Raw genomic sequence first — 24,739 nt, 5'->3', positions numbered from 1 at the left:
GAAAAGCTCACTTGGCTTTACAGCCAAGTTAAGTAAAACAAGAGCTCCTTCAAACAATGATACTCCGCTGGCTGAAATGAATTTCCAGGAACCAACGACTGTTTCTTTCTGTTAACAGATGGTGTGGAAACTATCTAATATTCTGGAGAAAAAGACAATTTTCAAAATGGTCACCATGAGAACCATAATGGATGCAAGATTGGGGCCATTTTTTATGTGAAGTTTTCTGGTGAAAACCCTATGTTGATATGACCATTCATTCAGAAAGAGTAGAGATACAATGTTTTTCAAGACAGTCATTGTAGCAATCATACTGTCTGTGCAGATTGGCATCATTAAAGACCAACGCTAAGTCATAGGGCATGAATTTAGGTAACAAGACCAGGTAAAACCAAACAAGCATTCAAGTCTTCCAAAATATAAATTTACTTAAATAAAATATAAAATCAAACAATGTGAGAGAATTAAAAATAACTTAAAATTTTATGATGGCTGCCATAGTGGCCATTGTGGATGTCACCTCCACAATGTTTTCATTTATGACCATTAAAAGCCTTTTGGTGAAAACCAAATGTCTACATAACATCCATTCAGAAAGAAGAATGCACAAAAAAAAAATTCAAGATGGCTACAATGGTAGCCATGCTGATTGGAAGACTGGAACCATTGTCCTTTACTTTCATATCGGCTTGATAATAAATCATCTGGTTCAAAACCACATGTCAATATGATTTTCCATTCATGAGATGACAGTAACAATACTTCTATGATGGCTGCCATAACAGTCACATCTGATGTCAGATCAGCACCACAAACAAAATAAACAAGTTGTTTGGTTGCTTTGACCAACTCTTGCTAAATGTGACCTATTTTTACCAGTGATGAATGAAAATGTATATACATGTAATGATGAGTGTCATGATTTTTTTAAATACAGATAAATATGCATTAATGTTCAATAATATGTTGCTTTGACCAACCCTTGCTAATAACTGGTTCAGTTAATAAATATATAAAAAAAGTTTCATGTTTCAACAGGCAACAGTATCCAAGATCTCAGAAAGTCAGCTTAATGTAAACAAAGAACATAATTAACCAAACCTTAAATGTAGGTCACGGTCCTACATTTTTTTGCAAATGGGTAAAACAAACTCTTAAAATAAATAATCAAATTTCATGGCTGTATGACAAAAATTGTGAGGAAATATTAACTAAAGGCATAGCGATGTATGTAGTCATGGGAGGATGAGACCAGGTCTTTGTGACTAACTTTGTCAGCTGATTACTGTACAACAAGACTAAAATTGTTTCTGTGTGTCCCCACTGTCGAACAAGAGGTTGCGAGTTTCATCTATAAAACAATATTACTTTTTTTGTATTTTTATCTTCAAACTTTCTTTTAAGCATCCCTATTTGTTAACTTATTTATATACTTTTTCTTAAACTCCCATACCAGGACAGGCAATTAACCAAGTTTTGAAAATAAATGTGGCCAGTCATACTGACCAATAAATGCCAGTAAATGCCCATATTGTTTCCTCAAACAATGTAGTTTAAAGACAGTACAACTTTCCAAACATTAAGAATACCCAAACCAAAACTGCAAGCTTGTTTTAAAGCTTGCAGCAAGCTTGCCACAAGCTTATTTATAAAGCTTGCGGCAAGCTTGTATTTGGAACATTGCAGCAAGCTTGCGCAAGCTTATTTATAAAGCTTGCGGTAAGCTTGTATTTGGAACATTGCAGCAAGCTTGCGGCAAGCTTGTATTTGGAACATTGCAGCAAGCTTGCGCAAGCTTATTTATAAAGCTTGCGGCAAGCTTGTATTTGGAACATTGCAGCAAGCTTGCGGCAAGCTTGTATTTGGAACATTGCAGCAAGCTTGCGCAAGCTTATTTAACAAAAGTATCATAAGCATGCACAAGCTTGCGAAAGCTTAAGCTTGCACAAGCATGCGCAAGCTTGTTATTTATTTACCTAGTACAATAAGTATACACAAGCTTGTGCAAGCTTGTTACTAGCTTGCGCAAGCTTGTTACTAGCTTGTTGCAAGCTTGCAGAGATTTCTTGCTACAAGCATCTGGGCTTTCAAAAATCAGACATGATTGTGTTTTCCCCCCTTCCAAAAAAACCCCTGAAAATGTGAAAGGGGGGGGGGGGTGGGGGTCTGGGAGTCCGAAGGCCCCTGTCCAAAAATGCATTTTAGACTCAACTGCTCCTGGTGGACCAAATTATCATAATATATTGCAAAGTTTTACTTCATTCCAATGAAGTAATCTGCATATTTAATGATTAAATAATGCAATCTTATAGTTACGATGCAGTGGAAAACAAATCTGTTCTGCCAAAACATTAAGTTTAATTCCATTGTTCAAGTTTATTCATTTACTGCAAGCTTACCCAAGGCTGCAGAAGCTTTATGTGTTCCCCTAGCTGCAAGTGTCACGCCCCTATGAAATGATCATGAATAATGAATGAACTGTTCATGAACTTGGTTCAAGAACCATTCATGAAAGTTCATCAAAAGGTTCATGAATTATTATAGAATGTGCATGAATTGAAAACAGTCCACAAACTGGATCATCATCATTCATGAACAAGTGCATGAACATATTCATGAACTATGATGAACAAAGTTTCTCAATGATTCATGACTTCACGAACAGTGCCTATAAAACAAAATATGATAACCTGACAAGTCACAAATACCTATTCATCCTGAATCATACAATAACCTTAGATGGGGGATGGGGTTAATACAGTATAAAATGCAACATATTATCTTAAAAACTGTATTTGATTTCAGATAAATTTAAACTGACAAGTGATATTCTTTTTTTTTTACCCTTAGCAACACTTTTTGTATGTTCTGTAATTTTTCTTTGAAAAATGTTCAAGAGATATTGGGGCAGTTGCCTGCAATCAACTGTTGAAGCATATTTCATAGTCATGGGGCTGTCTTTCAGCTGGGGTTTCTCCTGACCAATCTTCTTCCAGAGACTGACCTGTCTGATAACTCTTTTGTGAAGATGTTCAGGGTCTATAATTTAATCAAATCCTGTCCATTGTCACTACTGAATGTCTCCTTCTGCAACTTAAGCTGTTCCATCTGATTACTGTTTGGATCTTTAACATTGTTGCAGCAGTCACAATTTAATGTCTCTTCCATCTTGAATCCTCCATTTTTCAAATTTTCATCCTTAACCTACAAACTTCATCCTCTAACAATTTTACTTTTCTGCTGTCTGGTCTGAAAAAAAGGTAAAGTTAGTTAATTACAGATAATCTCTGATCAACATTGTTTTTAGCTTTTAGCACATTATCATTGTACCCCACTTTACTTACTGGAATAATATGATCCAACTCAAAAATGATCTAATCCCTTGCACATAATACTGAGCATTTATGTTATTGCAGAATTTTGTCACTGTTTTATATTAACTGAATCTGTCTAGCCATAGGTATAGTCACAGGAGACGGATGTTTTATATGTTTTATTCAGTAAAATATGACATTTTTTTGACAACACCGTTACACTAAATAACCATATATATTACAGATAACGGTTATTTCATGCTTTCAAATATTTTCGCCATTTTTTATTAATAAAACGCCAGACTTGTGTGGTATAGGCCCTTAGTATGTCACTAATGCAACCACTCCGACTCCGCATGTTGCGTATAGCTGCTTCCGGTTTCATCACGTTGTTATTTGCACTTTTATTGTGAACAGTTTCACGCATTAACTATTTTCTTAAGGTTTTTTTTTAAATTACGAAATTACATCAGATTATAGAAATAGTGATGTCATGTAAAACAAAACGATCTCGAACATCTCAACTCCTATCGATATCGAACCACGTCTGGTATCGAGAACTGGGGGGTTGGGGGTGATAATGTTTAGTGATTTTCAAAACTTCGATGAGCAAGTTTAAATTAGGTCTGAACAAAATCGTGTCATTAGCTTGGTTATAAATAATATGATGACATATATAAACCAATAAAATATCCATATAACTTCTACTGAAATAATCACGAATGACCAAGAAAAAGATACTCACCGTAATTCTGGTCATCCGGGCTTGGTACGCTTTTCCGCCTAATTTTGCTCTCACCAAATCATTTCCTTCACATTCTTCAAAGTCGCTTCTCTGCACTTCTACTTACTTTAAAAAAATAATATAGAAAATATTCTCATCTGTCCATTCCATGGAGTCCACGGTTTTTGTTCGAGGTTTTTGCCTAACGGTCTGCATGATCTTTGGTTTCTGAGGAAGCTTAACTGTTGAAATCGCGCGCGTATATTAACCAATCATATCACGTCTTTTTTCAAAGTCATCCAATCAGAATAATCGTTGTTAATATATTTCGGTTTTTACTGCAAATTGGCAACCAGTGGCTAAGTCAATAGAATATGCAGTTTATAACAGTAATGGAGAGAAGAAAAAAAACGTTAGGACAAAGTCATTGAAAGCTTTTTAAAGCAAATACATTTTGTTGATGCTGGCCAGAAAATATTTTCCCATATTAATCCAGAAATACTCAGGTTAAGTAAACAAGTATTGAATTAAAGATCTGTATGAACATTTATACAGTATATCATTTTAAAAAAAGAAGAAAAAATTCACCTTTATTTAAATTTCACTAATATTGTGAGAAGTTTGTATGATAAATTTTCATGAACATTTTATGAATATAATGATATAGATATTTAATATACATTTTTTTAAGAAATACCATGGTATTGCATCAAAGTACTTGAATTGTTCATGAACCATTAGTTCATGACATTTCAGGAACTTCAAAGATATTATAATAGTTCATAAAAGTTCATCAGTGTGTTCATGAACTTCAAGTACATGATTCATCAAAATTCTTGAAGTTCATGAACTTACTTGAGGAACTTTCATGAACACTTCATGATTGTTCATCAAGTCATGACTTTGTTTTCGTAGGGGCGTGACAGTGATGGTGCCTGCTACTTGGATACATGGTCTCAAACTTTCACAAGTAATGGATATATATATATATATATATATATATATATATATATATATATATATATATATATATATATGAAGAAACTTGTTGCAAGCTAGTTTAAATTTACTTTCTGAAACATACAAGAAAGCTTGCGCAAGCTAGTTTTACTTTCTGAAGAAAACAAGCTTGCGCAAGCTAATTTTACTTTCTGAAGAAAACAAGTAAGCTTGCGCAAGCTAGTTTTACTTTATGAAACAAGCAAGAAAGCTTGTGCAAGCTAGTTTTAATTTCTGAAGCAAACAAGAAAGCTTGTACAAGCTTGCGCAAGCTTGTGCAAGCTTGCGGTTATATCCAGCTATCTTGCCTAAGCCTGCACTTGCTTGTACAAGCTTGCGCAAGCATCCATGTTAGCTTATAAACATCAAACTAGCTTATCGCAAGCTTACCGCAAGCTTGCCACAAGCTTTCAGCAAGGATGCATTTTGGTTTGGGTAGGAGCAATGCAAATATATTAATACTAAATTCCATCTCCACCTTAAGCATAATCTTCATTTCAGCTAATAACAAAAACCTTCAGTGTGCAGTTGCTTAGTTATAATTTCTATAAAACTTTTTAAATGAACACAACACTATATGATAAAACAGTTAAAATTTTTAAAGAATCGTATATAAAGCCTCATTTCATGTAAGACTAATAAAATGGTTACCAAGTGCAATGAATCTACTCAACTGTTTTCAAATATTTTGTATGAAGAAATAAAAATATAATGTTCCTGGTCACATTATAAAACAGCATGTTTTACCCTGCATACAAGAATTATGACATGGATGAACATGCTTCAATGAGGGATCATAGCCAGCTGTCTTTCCAAAAGGTGGAACCACAGAAAAAGCTGGTCCCGATATTTGGTTATCCTTGGACTTTATCATTCCTCAGAAAAATCTGTTATTTGATCAGTCTAGATATATTATTTTAATTAACTCATTATAAGACAACTAAAACTGCAAAACAACTTTGAGAACAGTTTCGTATTTAAACCTTGACAAAAAGTTTTAAAACACTGCATTTATTTTGGTGAACAAATGTGAAATACATGGTCAAGGAGAGGTAAATAAGACTTGGTATAAATTTACAATAAATACGCCTTTTGACAGAGCCAGGCAACAATATCACCAATGCCTAGTTTGCTTAACCTATTGATTAACCCATTTTTTCACATAGATAACTTAGCTCGTCATTTAAACTCCTCTCTCACTGCCAATAATGTAAATGATCCATATAATTGAGACATTTTGCAAAGCAAAATGTAGAAGCTATAGGAAGTATACCGCATATAATTTTGGACTGCTTTGTTCCATGCTGCCACCTATCAGTTTAAAGGGAAGATAACTGGCTATGATCCCTCATTATTTGATGCATATTTTAGGCTGAATCCATCTGGATCGAGATGATTTTCAACCCCAAACTTTCCCCACATCCCTTAGTATATCTTGTCACTGTAAAAAAAATACATTAATTTCTCTTACTGATTATATTCAGACTTTGCAGTTAGATTCTAACAAGCATGCACATACTGTGTCTCACTATTAAATGTAGTAAAGCACATGCCCCAAAAATAAGCATAAACATAAGTACACAAAGGAATTCTAGGTTTGTACAATTTTAGGTAACACTATCAACAACTCTATGACGATGCTTTTTGTGCAATTCCAAATCACTAGAACTAGTAATACAAACTTCATGAAACTTGTTATATTTAACATGTAAGGAAGAGCAATCACCTTCCCGTCATTGGCATTTGTGGTGGTGTGGCAAGAGTGGTAGGGTAAAGGCCACCACCTATTCCATACATATCTGAGTATAATTTAGCTCAACCAGTTTAACAGCCAATTCTTTCCCCCCTGCTGGACTAATTGGTAATAAGCTTAATGTCCACATGTGAAATATCATACATGTAATGGGTCACTTAACAAAGGGGGGGGGGGGCCAGAATCAGCTAGCTGATTCTTTCCCCCCCCCCACCCCCCAACCAAATAGTTTCTTATTATTAATGGGTTCTTTCGTAATATACTTAAGGCCTACAAGTGAAATACCATACATAGAATGGGTCACTTAACAAATCAGGGAGGGGGTCAGAATCAGCTAACCGATTTTTCCCCACTACAATTGTTTTTTTTTTCATTAATGGACTCTTTCTTAAGGGTCCACATGTGAAATATAATACATGTAATAAGTTCATGTAACAAACTCATGTAGGATATATTTCAAATGAGCCATTACATTAAATTTAATACAGATTACAATTTCAGACTAATAAACTTTCAAAGATCACCTACATGGAATGAAATACAGCTTTTAATTATTGTTCATACTTCTTCTAAGTAAGGTAACACTATATTAAAATGGTCACTTGCAAGGTTTTGTAAATAAATTCCAGACTGAGTGAAAGTTTGTGAACTCTTTTCCCTGATGGATAGGACCAAGGCGACATATGATATTAAGTAGAATTTTTTTTACTTCATCAGCACTTTTGTTGGGGAGACCTTCAGCCTCAGACCATTTGAAAAAATTATCTATGGCTGCAACAATATATTTGTTTCCACTGTCTGTTATTGGAAGAGGACAGATAATACTGATTCCAACTAAACTCAACACTTTTGATGGCACTGGTAAAGAATTCAGAGGAGGTACTGCTTGTATTGGCCTAGATTCACTCTATTGTATTTATTGCAGTCACTGACATATTTTATTATGTTGTTTCATCCCCATGCAGTAATACCCTTCCTGACATTTCTCATGTTTTGTCATGTCCACCATGTGTATTTAACTGTTAAAATAAAAATATAACAATTCAATTATATTTCAAAAGTACAAGAAAAGAATGTTTACAATTTATAATTATGTGCTTTGTGTACCACAGAGAGAAAGAGGAGAGTAAGAGCAAGAGCTAGAGAGAAAGAAGATAGAAAGGAATTGAGATAGAAAAAGACAGGAAGAGAGAGACAGAGGGAGATAAATGACAGGAAGAGGAGTATATGAGAGTTCTAGAAGCAGATGGTGAAAGGAGAGAGAAAGAGAGAGAAAAAGTGAGAGAGGAAGACAGAAAGAAAGAGATAGGAGAAGAAAGAGAGAGCGAGAGGAATAGACATAGAAGAAAAGTGAGAGATAGAGGAGACAGAAGAAGACAGAGGAAGAAAGAGAGTAGAGGAAGAGAAAGAAAGAGGAAGACACAGAGGAAATGGCTGAGAGAGAGAGAGAGAGAGAGAGAGGAAGACAGGACAAGAGGGAGGAAGAAAGGGAAAGGGATTAAGAGGACAAGAGAGAAGACAAAGAGGAAGACTTAAGGAAGAGAGAGGAAAAAAAGAAGATAGAATGGAAAATAGAGACAAGAGAACAGAAGACAGGGGGTGAGAAAGGATGATAGAAAGAGATGAAGAATGAGAAGAAAACAAGAAATATGGAGATAGGAAGCAAGGATGACAGGGAGGAAGAGTGAGAAAGACAGAGGGGAGACAAGAGAGAGAGAGAGAGAGAGAGAGAGAGAGAGAGAGAGAGAGAGAGTTATTAAGATAGAGAAAAGCAGGAAGGCAGAGCAGATACAAACAGATTCCACCCCCTGGAATAATGATGGATAATTGATTTTGATAGATTATGGATGTATCAATATATTATGCAGCTTAGCAAGTAGTGTTATATTGGGTTTTTTTTTGTGAATTACGGCCAATAGGCCTAGGCTCTGTACATGTTATCTGAGTATCTTAGAATTTTGCATTAATATTATATTATGATTAATAATTTTTTAAAGTACTACTTACCAAAATGAAAGCTTGTTAGGACTGCTGATACTTCCTTTCTTCTAAGAAGTCATCTTTATAAAGCATACTACTGCTTGCAGTAAAGCCTTTAACCTCAATTCAATCTTTCTCTTACTGAGAGCTTTGATAGCTGCCATGTTTGCTGGGTAGGTGCCATCATTAGCATCTGATACTATATCAACGTATAACTTGTCATCCATGATTGTGAGTCAAGAAGTATTATGGATATTCAACTTTATTTATACTAAGATTTTATGCCACCAGATGCTCTTATAAATGGGATTATAGACCAATTTCCTGTAGGGAACACCTGGAATTACCTGGGACAATTACTATGTATAGAACATATGACATTTATGGTGGGTTTTGTAATAGACAATTTTTGTGGCTTTATTTGTTTTCAAAATCTGACCACCCTTCCCTGATCCCCTGAACCCCCAAAATATCAGTTAGAACAATAACATTCACCTGTAATCATCACACCTGTGACACTTTCATTAAATATACATAAAGTAAGGAACACCTAGAATACTTACAACACTGGTTGCCAACTTCCTATTGTTTTCTTTTTAATTGGCAATTTCAATAAAATATAAAATTATTTTTTACATGCTAATAAAAACTGACAAATTGGGACAATCATATTTCTTCCAAGTGAGACCTTACAAAAGTTATATTTCCTCATCTTATATTCTAATTATATATAAAATCCAAACAAAATAAGAAAAACATATATCCCCCTCAGTGAAGAATGGACATAATATATTTTTGTTAATATGAAAGGTTGTAACATAAATATTTATTTTAATATGATTGGTTTTAAAAACAAATATATTCATGGGGGGGGGGCAGAGATTTGTTCTTAAAAATTTTTTAAACTAAGTTAGTATCCGTTTTTATAAATTTACTTTTGCTATTTAAATGTTCTAATGGTGTAATTGGTGGGGGGGGGTAATCACCTAGCCAATTTCTTCTGGGGGGGGGGGGGAACCACCCACTTTCAGCTGGAGGGGGGGAAGAATTTGCTAGCCTGGCAAAACTTTCAGAGCTGGGTAAATTTTACCTGTACTTTGAAGCTTTTGTGCAAATGCATAATTTCAACAAATGGATAAAGGTTTCTTTCAGGCAAATTATAGAGCACCTTTCATGAACAGATCAGACAGGTAGCTTACAAGAGAGGCACAATCTTGATTTAGAGGAAGCCTTGTCATTGTGCTATCAGGTTTTTTTTTTCTTTAAGCTCTACATGTATCCTAAACAAATCTTGTGTGAAAAGTAAAATCTGAGAAACTTGCAATGCAGTGTTCCATCATGGTACCTGAAGTTCTTCGTTTAATGGTCGCAAACACAGTTCACACTGTAATAGATATTTCTATAACTGCATGCTACAGTGTTGTCTAGTGAGTTCAAGCTGTTATAAACAGATAGACAAAAACAAAACTTGTATGCATGTACTGTTAATCTGCACTGACATGCTTAAACTTTGGGCACATAATATTGCCAGTTACAAAATCATGCAAAAACAACTCAGAATTAATTTCATGGCCATAAACTGTTATGATCACAACTTTGCAAGGGATCTGACCCTCCTCCCCCTGGCAACAATATGTTAAACCTGTTTAAGAGAAACTCAGTATCCTTTATTTTATTTTCAATTTAATTAAAGAACCAATATGACAATTTACAACTAGTGCAATCTAGCTGCATTTTTTAAATATAAATTCATAATTATAAAAAAGTATACAAGTACTAGCTTCTATGCAAAGAAAAATGGCACTACATTATACCATTATTGTACATCTCTTTTACACCCCAAATGCCCCAAACACAGCACTGACTGGTGTTACGACTCTATGGTCTTAAACTAAGTATCAGAATATAGTGAAAACCAACAAGTTTTTCATACAATTCAACAGATAATTTATTTCCCTAGAACACAAAGTGAAAGTTTAACAGGAACTTACTCTACTGTGAATTACATCCCAAATAGTCCCAAAAAATTCCAACTTAACTCCAATGGGTATCAAGTATTTCAAATGAATTCCAGTAGTATTCCAACAGAAATTCGATACTGAATGCACTGATGTGCCAGAAGTCTGGAATAGTGTGGATGTGCTGACAGTCTCGATGTAACACAACAATATAATCCAAAATATCCTTGAATAAATTCACAATAATTCCAAGATAGCAATTTAGTCCTAAAATTAAAGAGCACTTTGTAATTACAATCAATAATTGAAAAAAATAAATTAAATTTTCACAAAATATAATTGAACACAACTGACTCCACTAGACTGATGTTAAAATACGGAATGAATCATTCTGAAGTAAACAATACATATATATATAACAAAAGCCAAGACACAATAAAAGAACCTGGATGAGGGTCAAAAGTTCATTTTCCCATTAAATTCACAATAATAATAATAATAATAGTAATGAGGACTTTGTATAGCACCTAATCTTTAAAAGCTCTAAGCGCTTTACAACATTAGACAACATCTATAAGATAAAAAACATATATAATGATATGATTACAAACACAAACACCATGAAATTAGAAAACATAAAAAAACCAAACTGAATATTTAAGGTAGGAAACATTATTTGGTCTTTAAGTTTGTTCTTGCAGTCAAAATAAGTGAGTTTTGAGAGCACTCTTGAATGTGATCACTGTGTCTTGTGTCTAAGTTCAGTGGGCAATTCATTCCACGTTGCTAGGCCCTGGTATGCAAAAGAACGCTGTCCATATGACTTTGTTTTCATAGTGGGAATAATGAGTATACGATTGTCTGAAGAGGAGCGTAGTATATTGCTGGTGTGTATACATGGGTGAGGTCGGATAGGTATGTTGGACTAGAGTCCGTCAGTGAAACGTAGCACAGAGAACACATTCTGTGTTTGATTCTGGATCGAATGGATAGCCAGTGTAGGGTACAGAGCAGTGGGGAGGTGTGCTCTGTTTTAGTGGCATCAACTAAAAGATATCTGCAAATGGAGCTGATGCATCTCAGCTCAAGATATGCAGCCTTGCATATGTTCATGACATGTTGGTGCAATGTGAGAGTACTGTCCAGAGTAACACCTAGGTTTTGTACTGATTGTGTGAATTTAATGTTGGTGCTGCTGATATTTATTGTTTGAGGTAAAGGATGTGAATGAAAAAGTCTTTGTGTTATAATCAGAATGGCCTCAGTTTTATCATCATTCATCTGCAGCTTGTTACAAGTCATCCATGATTTCACATCAGAATTGCACCCCTCTACACCTTGGTAGCATCAATTTCAGTTGGGTGGCTAGATTTGTATATTTGGGTGTCATCAGAATACAATTGGTGAGACACTGGATGATGATGTACGACACTTGAGAGCGGTTGAGTGTATAGAATGAAGAGAACCGGTCCAAGAGCAGACCCCTGTGGAACACCACAACATAGATCAACTGGGCTGGAATGTATTCCATTTGCAGACACAATTTGTGTCCTGTTGACCAAGTATGTCTTGAACCACAGTAAGGCTGTATCATGAATGCCAAATACATGCTGGAGATGGTGAAGTAATATATCATGGTCTATTGTGTCAAATGCTGCAGACAAATCAAGGAGGGTGAGGACTGTAATCTTTCCACTATCCAAAGCAAAGAGAATGTCATTAACTACTTTTAGAAGAGTAGTTTCAGTACTGTGGCAAGGGCGATATGCAGATTGTACATTGCTAAAAAGACTATCTGAATTCAGATGAGACACAAGCTGGGATAGAACAACCTTTTCTAAGATTTTTGATATGATTGGGAGATTAGAAACTGGGCGGTAGTTCTTTAAATCATTATGGTCGAGTGTTGGTTTCTTCAGCAGAGGCTATACAATGGCAGTTTTGAAAAATGATGGAAATTCCCCCGATGAGAGAGAGGTATTAATAACATCAGTTAGTGAAGGCAATACTGGATCTAAGCACTCAAGCAGCAGTGATGTTGGAATTGGATCAAGTTCACACGACTTTGGTGTACTCTTCATCAGGATTGTACGTATGAATCCATTGAGACAGGTTCAAATGCTGCTAATGGTTGCTGCTCAAATTCTGTTGTATCCCAACTGTATGGTGACGACAAGTCAATTGAAATTGTGGTGTCAAGCCTGTCTCTAATGGTTTGTATTTTGTCACGGAAGAAATTTGCAAAAAATGTCCGGAAGGTCGACTGGAGAGAAGTTAGTTGGAAGTGGTGTAAATTTGTTCCTTGATATTAGCTTGTTAGTAATCTCGAAGAGCTCTTTGCAGCTGGAACTTTCAATGATCTTAGTAGTGTAGTGGGCTGATTTCGCTGCATGGACTATATTTGTGACATTCTTCTTAGCAGCTTCATAGATTTGCTTATGAATAGTGCGTCCGGTTGAAAGCCAAAGCCTTTCAGCTTTACAGCGGTCTCTTTTAGCAGTGTGAAGCTAGTCCCTAACACTGCTATACCATGGAGAACACTTTTGATACTCTGCACTAGGTAGCTGGGGCATGTTTGATGAGCAATGAATGCAGACAGTTATCGAGTTGTTCTGCTGTAGGAGGTAAGCAAGTTGTTAGGTTTGCTTGTATGTCATGCATTAGTTTGCAAGGTAGCTTCCAGAACATTCTTCATTTAAAAAGGAAACAGACCCTTAACTCAACATCTGTAAACATGTTTATCTCTAAGTGATAATTATCTTAATATATAAACTAAAATCACAAACAAGACTTAGTAATGTAATATATTGTTTACAACAGCAAAAACACAACAAACATTTCTGGCCAAATTTGAAAACTGTCAGTAGTTACTGCATCACCCAAAGTCTGCCAAGCCATTTTATTTGCAGCAAGAAGCCTCATTTTCCTGCACCAGACATCACGCTAGGCTTTTATTCCAACATCCATGAGTAGGCAAGATATTTTGCATGCCTTCGTTTCAATTCGATATGATCCTGATATTATGCAAAGTATGTTTCATATGGCAATGTGACAGATGTCCCATGCTATATTTTGTAAAAGTTTTCATGGAAACATCTCTAAATATGGCTGAAATTATACAACACTTTACTTTTTTCATTAGAAATGCAAAACCATTCTTAACTCCTTAAAAGGCAGTATCTTGCTTCTGACAAACAATAAAGCATGGTGGGTAGGAATAATCCACTTGATCATGTTCTGAGATACATGGTTTAAGTTTTGTTTTGCTAACACCAAATGGTACACCAAACATCCATTCCCAAAATTATGAGCATCATTCAGTGCATTACCCAAGAATCAGTAGCAGCCCACATACCTCCATTATGGTGGGTGGCACCTCAAAAGTCGTTACCTACTATATTATCAAATACCTCATCTTACTCAACTCAAATGCAATCAAATGACAATTTTGGTCATGGAAATAAATGAAGTTTTCCTTTTTTACACAGTCAACCCAATTTTCGTCATGGAGTAACTGTGCCCATTTGACTCAAATATCAAAACAGTTCTTTGTTTATAGCATGAAATGCAAGACAACAAAAAGTTCGGACCAGAGTATGGGATGCAGATCTCAAGTTCAAATGTGTCAAGATGGGTAGTATATATTCTTTAAGTCAATGTGACCTTGGAGTTTGAGCTCAAAGCCACAAAATCAATAGATGTATTCCTTGTCTAAAATGTGAGTCATCCACAAAATTTGGTCAAATTAGGTTATAGAGTACATAAAGTAATTTGTTCAAACTGTATTTGGGGATCTTTGCCCCCAAATCAATAGTTGTCTTTAGTCTCAAATGCATGACATCCACAATCTCTGGTTTATAGTAGGTAACAAAGAACAGAAGATTTTGCCAGTAAACTATATTTCCCTAAATGGTCAGTGACCCTGACTGCAAAATCAATGTAACAGTATGAATTTTGGAAGATGATTATTGTACCATAACTAAGTGGAATCTTGTTGCAGTCAAGGTGACATGTAACAATTAACTTTAGCGTATAGGCTTGGCCAGCAATAAATAACTGCCTGTGAAAGATGGGATGGTCTGCTGCATGGGATAGGACATGATTGATTTTTAATTAGGACCTGCTGGAATAATGGTTAGAGATATAGAAGAGGCAACATTAACGTGGGGTTAAGTGGCGGGAAACGCAACGTAGAGACAAACCAGAGACAATTCTGTGCCATTTGGATTGTGTGCGTGTGATTTGGAATTTTAATGTAGCTTTCACAATTTTACAGTCATATCGCTACAATTCTGCATTATGGTAGTTTATAGTGATGTATAGCACAAGCGTATCATGCCGAAGACATGAAGCATGTTGTCCCACCCAGTCACATTATAGTAGGCTGACCAGTCCTAACACTAACCTCTTAATGCTAAGCGCCTAGCAATACAGCTGTTAGAAACATTTTTATAAGTCTTTGGTATGACTCTGCTGGGGTTCAATCCCTCAAACTCCTGCATCTGAGGCGGACGCTCTAACCACTAGGCCACTGGAACAGTCTAGTGCCATCTGGAAACAAGTGTCTAAAATTAGTTTTTCCTGAAGAGTTATTAATAAAGGCGGACCAGAGAGAATTCTTCTAAGTTAAATGAGGAGTGTGCTTCCATGACAAAATTCAATGTTTTAAATATTCTTCCCCAAATGTTATGGCAGTCCAAGTTTTTCTGAGGAAGTGGATGCCCCACTCAAAGAAAAAGAGCAAGTATCTTTTCTCATTAAAACATTGTCCATGGGATGGGTGTCTGGAAGTGAGGGACACGAAGACATTCAGTCATAGAAAAGAGAGCGTGTCTTGGAAAGCATAAGGAGAAAAGAGTTCTATATGTAAACCAGTGGGGAAAGAGAACAGACAACCAGGTTATGGCGGAAGACCCAAATGAGGCTGGAGAGAGAGAAAAGAGGAAAAGGAACACAGCTACTCTGACCTCTCATAAACACTGAATTTGGAAGGAGACACAAACAGGTTATGCCGGCATGCTGAGCAATGAGTTTTATTGTTCACTCAACTCTACGATAAAATTTGTTTTATCAGTATAACAGAATGGATAACTGCATTTCTTATAAATTTTGAAATTCTATTTCTAAGAGAAAGTGTATCATTCAAATGTCATGTTCAATTTCATATTGTTTATGTAATTGATCAAATTGTTATTTTTTAAATACGGGGTGGGGGGCTTATGTTCTATTCTTTATCTCTGCTCAGATCTCTGTTATTCCGTCCATTAATTTCATATTTGACACTGTTATTTACTCAGTCTGGGCAATAACACCACAGTCAATCATCTCCTAGATAACAATAACCAACAAAAGCGCCATGTAACAAGTGGGGCATTCTCTCTCAATCAATTAGTGTCTTTCTCATCTCCTATGTGGGCCATTTACATGGTTTGGTCAAAGCAGTGATTATGCATGTAGATAACCATCTTCAGTCTTTCAGTCCTAGTCACCCTGACTTTTGATACCTAAAATTAATCAGATTCTTCCCAAAGGCATGCTGAGCAAGTAGTTTGGTAACCACAGACTGTAGGGAGCCTAACTTATTCCTAAGAAAATAAAGAACAAGCAGACTGACATCTGGAAAACAGGTGCACATATAATATTATTACATGGTTGTTGTATAAAAACTGTAAGAAGAAACATTAAGGTTGCCATGCATTACTAGAAGGTACAGCTTACATGTATCTAGTCCAGAGGTCTCAAACAGATGGCCCACGGAATTACTTCCTGCAGCCCACAATGACGTATGGAATTTGTTGTTGTTGTTATAGGGTTTAATGCCATTTTTCAAGGCAAGATAGCCTATACATGACAGCCAGTATAAATGGTAGAAGAAGAACCTGGGATAACCCCAGAAAGAACCACCAACCCACGAGAAGCTACCAGCAAGCTTTCTCACATACCCACACTGGCCAAGCCTGAGACTCAAACCCACACAGACAGAGGTGAGATGGCAGTGATCCATAACAGTGAGCGCTTTAGACCACTCTGCCAGTTGGGGCCCCACAGAATTTGTAAAATAATTAATAATGCAATTTTTTTACAGTCAGCCAGTTTGATACAAATTGGATTGTTACATCATTTACTTCTTGTTTTCAACTAGCTCCCATTTTTTAATCTGAACCACTTTTGACATGTCAAAACTTATTAATCTCTGAATTTCAATAAATGTTGAAACTTCAGCTATGGCAATTATAAAATTAAAATTGTAAAAGCAGCTCACTGGTTGAGGTTTTTGTGCTCACATTTGTGATTCTAACAAATGAAAGGATGATGCCACTTAATGCAGCAATATACTGATTAAAAACTACCAACACTTAATTATCATGTACAAAATTCTAATTGCAACTAGTTTATCACTGGAAAAATATTTCAATATAAATTAAGGAACAATCCCTTACTTTTTATTTGTGTTATCAAAACAGGTGAATTGGAAGATCTAAATTGCACCTTTTTCTACTTGGATATACAAAAGAAAAATTCATAGTGCAGCACGCATTTCAGTTATATTTTTTGATCTAAGTATTTTTTTCTCTTGCTGTGAGTATACTATGCAAAAATAAGAGCAACTACTGAGCAACGTCTAATTTTCATGCACAAAATACATTGTCATATTCTAGAAAATAACAATAAGTCAACAATCTCCCAACTACAACAACAAATACTACTTTTACTACAATAAAAATAACAAGAGTCCCTAGAATGGATTGATGCTTTTCTGAGTGAGAAGAATTTCCAGGAATTGAATACAATGCCATTTTTTTGGAAAAGACTAAGTAGACTGTTATGTATACTATATTCATTTTTTTAATGATTATACACTGTTATGGGTCATTTTGTAAAGAACATATTAAATAGTAATTTTGTCCGTTGTTGTGGGCTTTTACTTTAAGATAATGTAATTTTGTTTGTAAACATGTTAACTTGGATGTGAATTCAGGACAATGGTATTCCCCTCAGAAAAACATGATCTACTTGCCCTTTTCTTAACAGATTGCTAATATTTATGTAAACAGACCTGACCTTTTTTTTTTTTTTTTTAACAAATTTGATGGTAATTCTACTAAGATGACAGACTATTTCCCAAAAATGGTTTATTGCAACATAGGTCAAGAAGGAAGGTTTTTACATCATACATGTAATGTTGTTTAAATCAGAATTACTATTCCTATCTTAACGTTTGTAGTGGAATTGGTCTTTTAGAAGTGTTCAATTATTATTTGAGGAGATTTATTTATTTTAATTACCATTATTCATTGGAATTACAAAGATTTCATTGACTTTAGGATAAAATCACTCTTTAAGGATTATTGTGAATTTATTCAAGGACATATTCTAGGTTACATCAATTTGAAACAGCAAGACCATTTGCAAATTCAAGACCATTCACATATCAGAACATACAAGATTGGAATTTATTTGGAACACCACTGGAATTCATTTGGAACATTACACTTTTGGAAATGTGATAGAATTTATAGGACTATTTGGGATTTAATTCACAATACTGTTAAGTTCCTTTTATTTAAAGGAAATAAATTATCTGTTGAATTTTACAAAACTTGATGATTTTTTATCTTTTCTTATACTTGGCTGAAGACCATAGAGTTGTAACAAGACGACATTAAAAGTCTTTCAGTGAAATACTGATGACAATATAACCATCCATGCTGGGGGTGGGGGTGGGGAAGGGTAGTGACAGCAACATTTTCAAGACAGATAATGTAACATCAATACTGGATCTACCAATGGCAACATTTGCACTTAAAAACAGCTAGGTATCATAAGAAGTCTGTTGGTGAAAACCCTATGTTGATACAGGCATACATTTAGGAGGAGTAGAGATAACGAGACTTTCAACATGGCCAGCCTGGTGGTCATACTGTGAGTCAGTTTGCATTGTTTTCATTCAGGACTAACTAGACATCAGAAGAACTCTTCTGATGAATACCCATCTCAAAATGACTTTCCATTGAAGAGTAGAGCAAGAATTTCCAAATGACCATTTGGGTCATCAGTTTAGCATCATTGTCATTTATGACCAACTAGACATGACAACAAGTCTTTCAGTTAAAACACCATGCTGATATGATCATTAAATTGGTCACTGTGTTGGCCTGAGTGGCACCATTTTCATTAGACACCTTAAGTTTTTAGTAAAATCCACATGTTAATAAGAAATCCATTTAGCACAAGAAGTGATGACAAAGTTCTCAAAATAGCCACTATGATAGCCATACTGGATTTGTGAACAGCATCACTGTCACAAAACTATTTGCTATGGAGGAGTAATGATAAAAAGCTTTTAAGATCGATCGATGCTGTGACAGCTATAATGTAACTCAGATCAGCACCATTTTCATTTAGGACCAACTAGACATCATGAGAAGTCTTTTAGTTAAAACATTATATCACCATCCATTGAGAAGTAATGATGAGATTTTCAACTAGACGATACCTGTATGTTCAGACTTCTGGTGAAAACTCTGTTTTCATATTGGATGTCTGAGTAGCAGCATCTTCATTTAGGACCAACTAGACCATGAGATGAATGCGTGTATAAGAAAAGGTTCACTGCCATCCTCAATGTAGTTTAGGAGGTGTGATAACAAATTAGCAGTAACAGACAAATGGATGGATAACAAATGATGCATGATAGACAATCATATAACCTCTTCTGTTCTTTGACAAGTAAAGCTAATAACAAGTTTTAATAGTGCCTAAAGTAGTATAAACCATGCCAACCCACCATCACCCATTTGTAACTAAGCAGATCTAAACAAAAGTTTAGCAGTATAGAAAATTTACCACGTGATCCACTGATTTTCACTGAAGTAAATTAAATCTCCCATTCACTACTGAAAACTGTCTTTTCTTTCTTATGATCTTTCTTCAGGTGATTTCCACTATCTGATTTGGAATCACCAATGTCTGATCATCAATGACAGATCTAGATGGGGCTAGCTGGGTAATTTTATGCTTGTTCTGAAGGTGCAGTGTTCATTTTTCAGAATGATCATTCATCATTTATTTAATTTGAAAATATGTGTCACACGTTACGAGTTGATAATGGAAATCACTGAAATATATAATAAACGATACCAGTGGACTGGAAAAAAGTGCACAGAAATGGAGAACAGTCTGATAAATACATGATACCTGTGGACTGGACAAAAGTGCACAGAAATGGAGAACAGTCTGATAAAGAATAACAGCAAAAAGGCATTCCAAATTGTGAAAGACCTCACCAGACAGAAACAACCAAGAGTCAGTCCCATTCAAGACAAAAATGGAAAATGCCTCACAGAAGCGAGTGACATTGCAGAAAGATGGACTGAGTATTGCAAAGAACTCTACAACCATCAGTCCACAGGAGACCCAGAGGTGCTTGAAGTTCCAAACTCCTCAAATGATGATGACTTCCCCATTCTCAAAGAAGATGTGGAGTCAGCAATAAGAGCACTGAAGAATGGGAAGGCAGCTGGAGTAGACAACATCCCAGCTGAACTTATCAAGAATGGGGGAGAATCAGTGAAAGAGCTACTAACAAAAATCTGCAACAAGATCTGGCAGACAGGTGAATGGCCAACACAATGGACCCAGTCACTGATTATAACACTTCCCAAAAAAGGCAATCTCTAGCTGTGCCAAAATTACAGAACTATCAGTTTGATCAGCCATGCTAGCAAGGTAATGCTGAAAATCATCTTGAACAGACTGAAACCACAAGCAGAAGAAATAATCGCTGAAGAACAGGCCGGATTCCGGAGTGGAAGAAGCACAACTGAACAAATATTCAATCTCAGGGTTCTGTGCGAAAAGTACTCACAACACCAACAAGACATCTATCATGTGTTCATAGATTTCAAAAAGGCCTTTGACAGAGTGTGGCATGAGGCATTGTGGGCTACAATGAAGAAGTATAACATGGGTCAAAAGTTAACCAATACCATCAAGCAGCTGTACGCCAAGGCTACCAGTGCAGTAATTGCCCAAGGTGCTGTGGGGGACTGGTTCCAGACAACAGTGGGAGTGCGTCAAGGCTGTCTCCTGTCACCCACGCTTTTCAACATCTACTTAGAGCGCATCATGAGCGAAGCCCTGGAAAACCACTGTGGGACAGTCAGCATTGGAGGGTGTAACATCACCAAACTCCGCTTTGCAGACGACATTGATGGGCTGGCAGGCACTGAAGACGAGCTAGCCACCTTAGTGAAGAACCTGGATGAAACATCTTCCAGATTTGACATGGAGATAAGTGCTGAGAAGACAAAACTGATGACAGATAGTGGCAAACAAATCTCAGCCAAGATTAAAGTCAGAGGACATGAACTGGAAACAGTGAGCCAGTTCAAGTATCTTGGTTCCATAATCACTGAAGAGGGATCAAGAGCAGAAATTTTGTCAAGAGCAGCAAAAACAATGGCAGCTATGTCAAAGCTAAGACCCATCTGGAGAGACAAGAATATCTGTCTGAAAACTAAAATCAGACTATTGCGAGCTCTAGTCATCTCAGTCTTTTTGTACTCATATGAGGCATGGATCCTGACAGCAGAATTACAACGAAGAATCCAGTCACTTGAAATGAGATGCTACAGAACCATCCTAGGCATCTCTTACATGGACCACATCACAAATGAAGAAGTGCGTAACACCATCTGGCACGAAGTAGGCCAATATGAGGACCTCCTCACCACCATCAAAAAGAGAAAGCTGAAATGGTATGGCCATGTCACTAGAGCCAACAGTCTATCCACAACAGTCCTGCAGGGCAGCATCCAGGTTGGCAGAAGGAGAGGTAGACAGAGAAAAATGTGGACTGACAACACCACAGAATGGACCAGGAAAAGTTTTGCGGAGACACAGGCATTGGCAAATGATCGAGAAAAGTGGAGGGAACTGGTCAGATGTTCAGCAGCACAGTGCCTCAACGACCACACTAGGTCATGAGACTGATGATGATGATGATGATGACCAGTGGACTCCATCATGGCAGGCCAATCATGTGACTATGTCAGTGCAAATCCAAATACAAAGGTCATGCACCAGAAGCATGGTCAAGTCAGGTACAACATACACATTTAGTGGCCAAGTGAACCAGTAATTATCCTGGATTATATTAATAATCACACATATAAGAAACGTTGTTGTTGTTGTAGAGTTTAATGCCATTTTTCAGCACATGATAGGCTATACATGGCGGCCAGTATTAATGGTGGAGGAAGAACCCGGGAAATACCCAGAAAGAACCACCGACCCTCGAGAAGCTTTTGGCAAGCTTTCTCACATACCCACATTGGCCGAATCTGAGACTCGAACCTACGCAGACAGAGGTGAGATGGCAGTGATCTGTAATGGAGAGCACTTTAGACCACTGGGCCACATGGGGCCCCTATAAGAAAAGAAAAGAACAGGTGTTATTTGAATGATGGGGTTTTAGTATTTGGTGATAGGGTGTTTAATTAACTGAGTACTTTTTAATGGATGTCAGGAAAAATAAAGTATAACAGTGGGTTCTAAAGTGTCACATGGCTAAAATGATAACGCAGTAGGAAAGCTATCATAATTTTGGGCCCATTGAGAACACACAATAATTTCAACTGTTAAATATATCAAGCAAATAAATTTACTGTATTTTTCCAATGACAAGCCCTGCTGTGACGGACATTTTCGGTTATCAGATTAGCACAGCTTTCATTTAAGATCAACTGGACATCATACAAAGGCATATGGTGAAAACCCCAATTCATTATTACTTTCTGTTTAAGTAGAGATGCGATAACAAAAGTTTTAAGATGGCTGCTATGGTGGCCATATTGGATGTCAGATCGGAACCATTTTTATTTAAGATCAGCTAGACATCTTAAGTAGTCTTTTGGTGAATACCCCATGTTGACACAACCATCCATAATAGATGATTATAAATAACAATATTTTAAAAATGGCCACTGTAGTGGCCATACTGAACTTATTATCAGTTCCACTGTCATTTAAGCCCAAGAGGTTTTTTAGTTAAAGCTCCATGATGATATGACCATCCATTCAAAAGTAGCAATGACAAGACTTTCAAGATGTCTAATGTAGTGGCCATATTGGATATCAGATCAGCACCATTTTAGTTAGGACCAACTAGACATTATACAAAGTCTCTTAGTGAAAACCCCATGTTGATATGAACATACAATCTGAAGAAGTAGCAATAACAAGATTTCCATGATGGCTGTTGTTTGGGCCATACCGGAAGTCAGACTGGCACCATTTTATCAAGAACCAACTTGCCAGCAGCAGAATTCTTTTAGTGAAAACCAAATGTTGATATGACCATTCATTGAGGAGAAGTAACCGTAACAAGAATTTCAAGATGGTCAGTGGCAGCCATACTGGTGGTACCATTTTCATTAGGGACCAGCTAAACGTCATGAGAAAATAGAATGGTGATAAGACCATCCATTGAGGAATAGTGATAACAATATTTTTAAGATGGCCACTGTGTTCGCCATATTGGATGTCAGAGCAGCACCATTTTTTAGACCCTGGGATGAATGTGATTGTAAAGTTTCAGGTCAATCCTATAAGTAGTTTAGGAGAAGCAGCAACAACAAACTTGTGTTAACACACACAAACAATAGACTACTAAAGACTGTCAACAGATCATCCAAAATCACTTCTGGTATATGACCAGTAAAGCTATGAAAAAAACAACAACATAATACATGTATCTATTAGTTTAAAAACAAATTTAATTATTTTGAAAACTAATTTATCTTGAGTTAAAAGAAAACAAAATATCCTATTGAAAGCACCCTCCTCCACTACTGGCTGGTTCCTTGCTGGACTTCAAAGATGGTCACAAATATTCAACAGCCAAACCATACCATCTTTTATGTAACGAACTGAAATTGTGGATCAACATTTTTAAAACTAATGCGATCATTACTTTGTAAAGTAAAAGTTCAATTAAAAACAGTAATAATCAAAGGTTAAAAGCCTGAAGATATGCATGTAAACAACATAGAAAAAAGGTGGGGGCCAGTTAGTATGTGCATATAGTGAGCATTTTTATATAAAAAAAATTCATATTGTAACTGCAGGTACTTGTAATTCCTCCTGGACATCCATCATATGTGATATCATCAATTTTGCATTTCAATTGAAATGCCTACTATTATGAAAGCTTAGTTGTGAAATGGGTATTTCAGGTAGATACGATTGTATTTTTGTTATTGACGGAATAAACAAGCAACAGTCACATTCAGTCAAACTGCATGATCAACCAACCTCTTCCATACTTTGGAATATTCTTCCGACTGGCTACACTGCTACATCCCTGTTACGTCTACAAATGCCTGCATTACATTGGCAATAATTACAATGTGCTTTCGGTAAGGCAATTGCAAACCCGCGATTATTTTTGAAAATACTGAGACCGCTTTTCTGGAAGCAGATTAGGCCAATATATAAGCATGTGCATCACGCTCAAAGGTATCACTTCGGAGGATAAACCTAGAAGTGGGCAAAATATCTAGCTAATATGTGGGTCTATGGTATTTCATTATCTATCAATCAGGAAACATGCTACTCAACACTGTTTATTTTGTAAGAAAGACCCATACAACATCAATATCAGGGTGTACACCTTATATTGTATTATTGGGATTAAGTGTAAAAAATTCCCACTACTTACAACTAAAATTGTACTGCCATTTTTCTGACATGTGAGAAACCTTATCATTCCTGGCACCACAGACACATATTCGTTGCTTACGATATACCGACAAATTACATTTAATAACCCATATGTTATTGGGTGTAGGATAAAATCCACACAAAGACATGAAGGATAGGACATAATCCCCTCTGCCAGAACAAGTTTTAACCTTTTAAACCATCAGAAAAATACTAGCCTAATTTAAAATGGGATAAAGTGAAAAACAGAAATCAGAAATATTAATATTTAATTCAATTAAGGAAT

General features: G+C 36.1%; 1 long non-coding RNA gene across 1 annotated transcript; it reads right to left on the bottom strand.

Annotated features, from left to right (window-relative positions):
• Window positions 1-2,777: 2,777 nt before the first annotated feature.
• Window positions 2,778-4,980, bottom strand: LOC149780487 (uncharacterized). Its single transcript, XR_016414897.1, has 2 exons — window positions 4,060-4,980; window positions 2,778-3,249 (listed from the first exon to the last, which is right to left on the bottom strand). It is a non-coding gene; the product is annotated as an uncharacterized LOC149780487 (long non-coding RNA).
• Window positions 4,981-24,739: the final 19,759 nt, after the last annotated feature.

Source organism: Sinohyriopsis cumingii, chromosome 16 (assembly GCF_028554795.1).
Source record: "Sinohyriopsis cumingii isolate HCF-2022 chromosome 16, ASM2855479v2, whole genome shotgun sequence".
In the NCBI taxonomy this organism is placed as follows: Eukaryota; Metazoa; Mollusca; class Bivalvia; order Unionida; family Unionidae; genus Sinohyriopsis; species Sinohyriopsis cumingii.
This window is presented reverse-complemented; position numbering and strand designations above follow the sequence as displayed.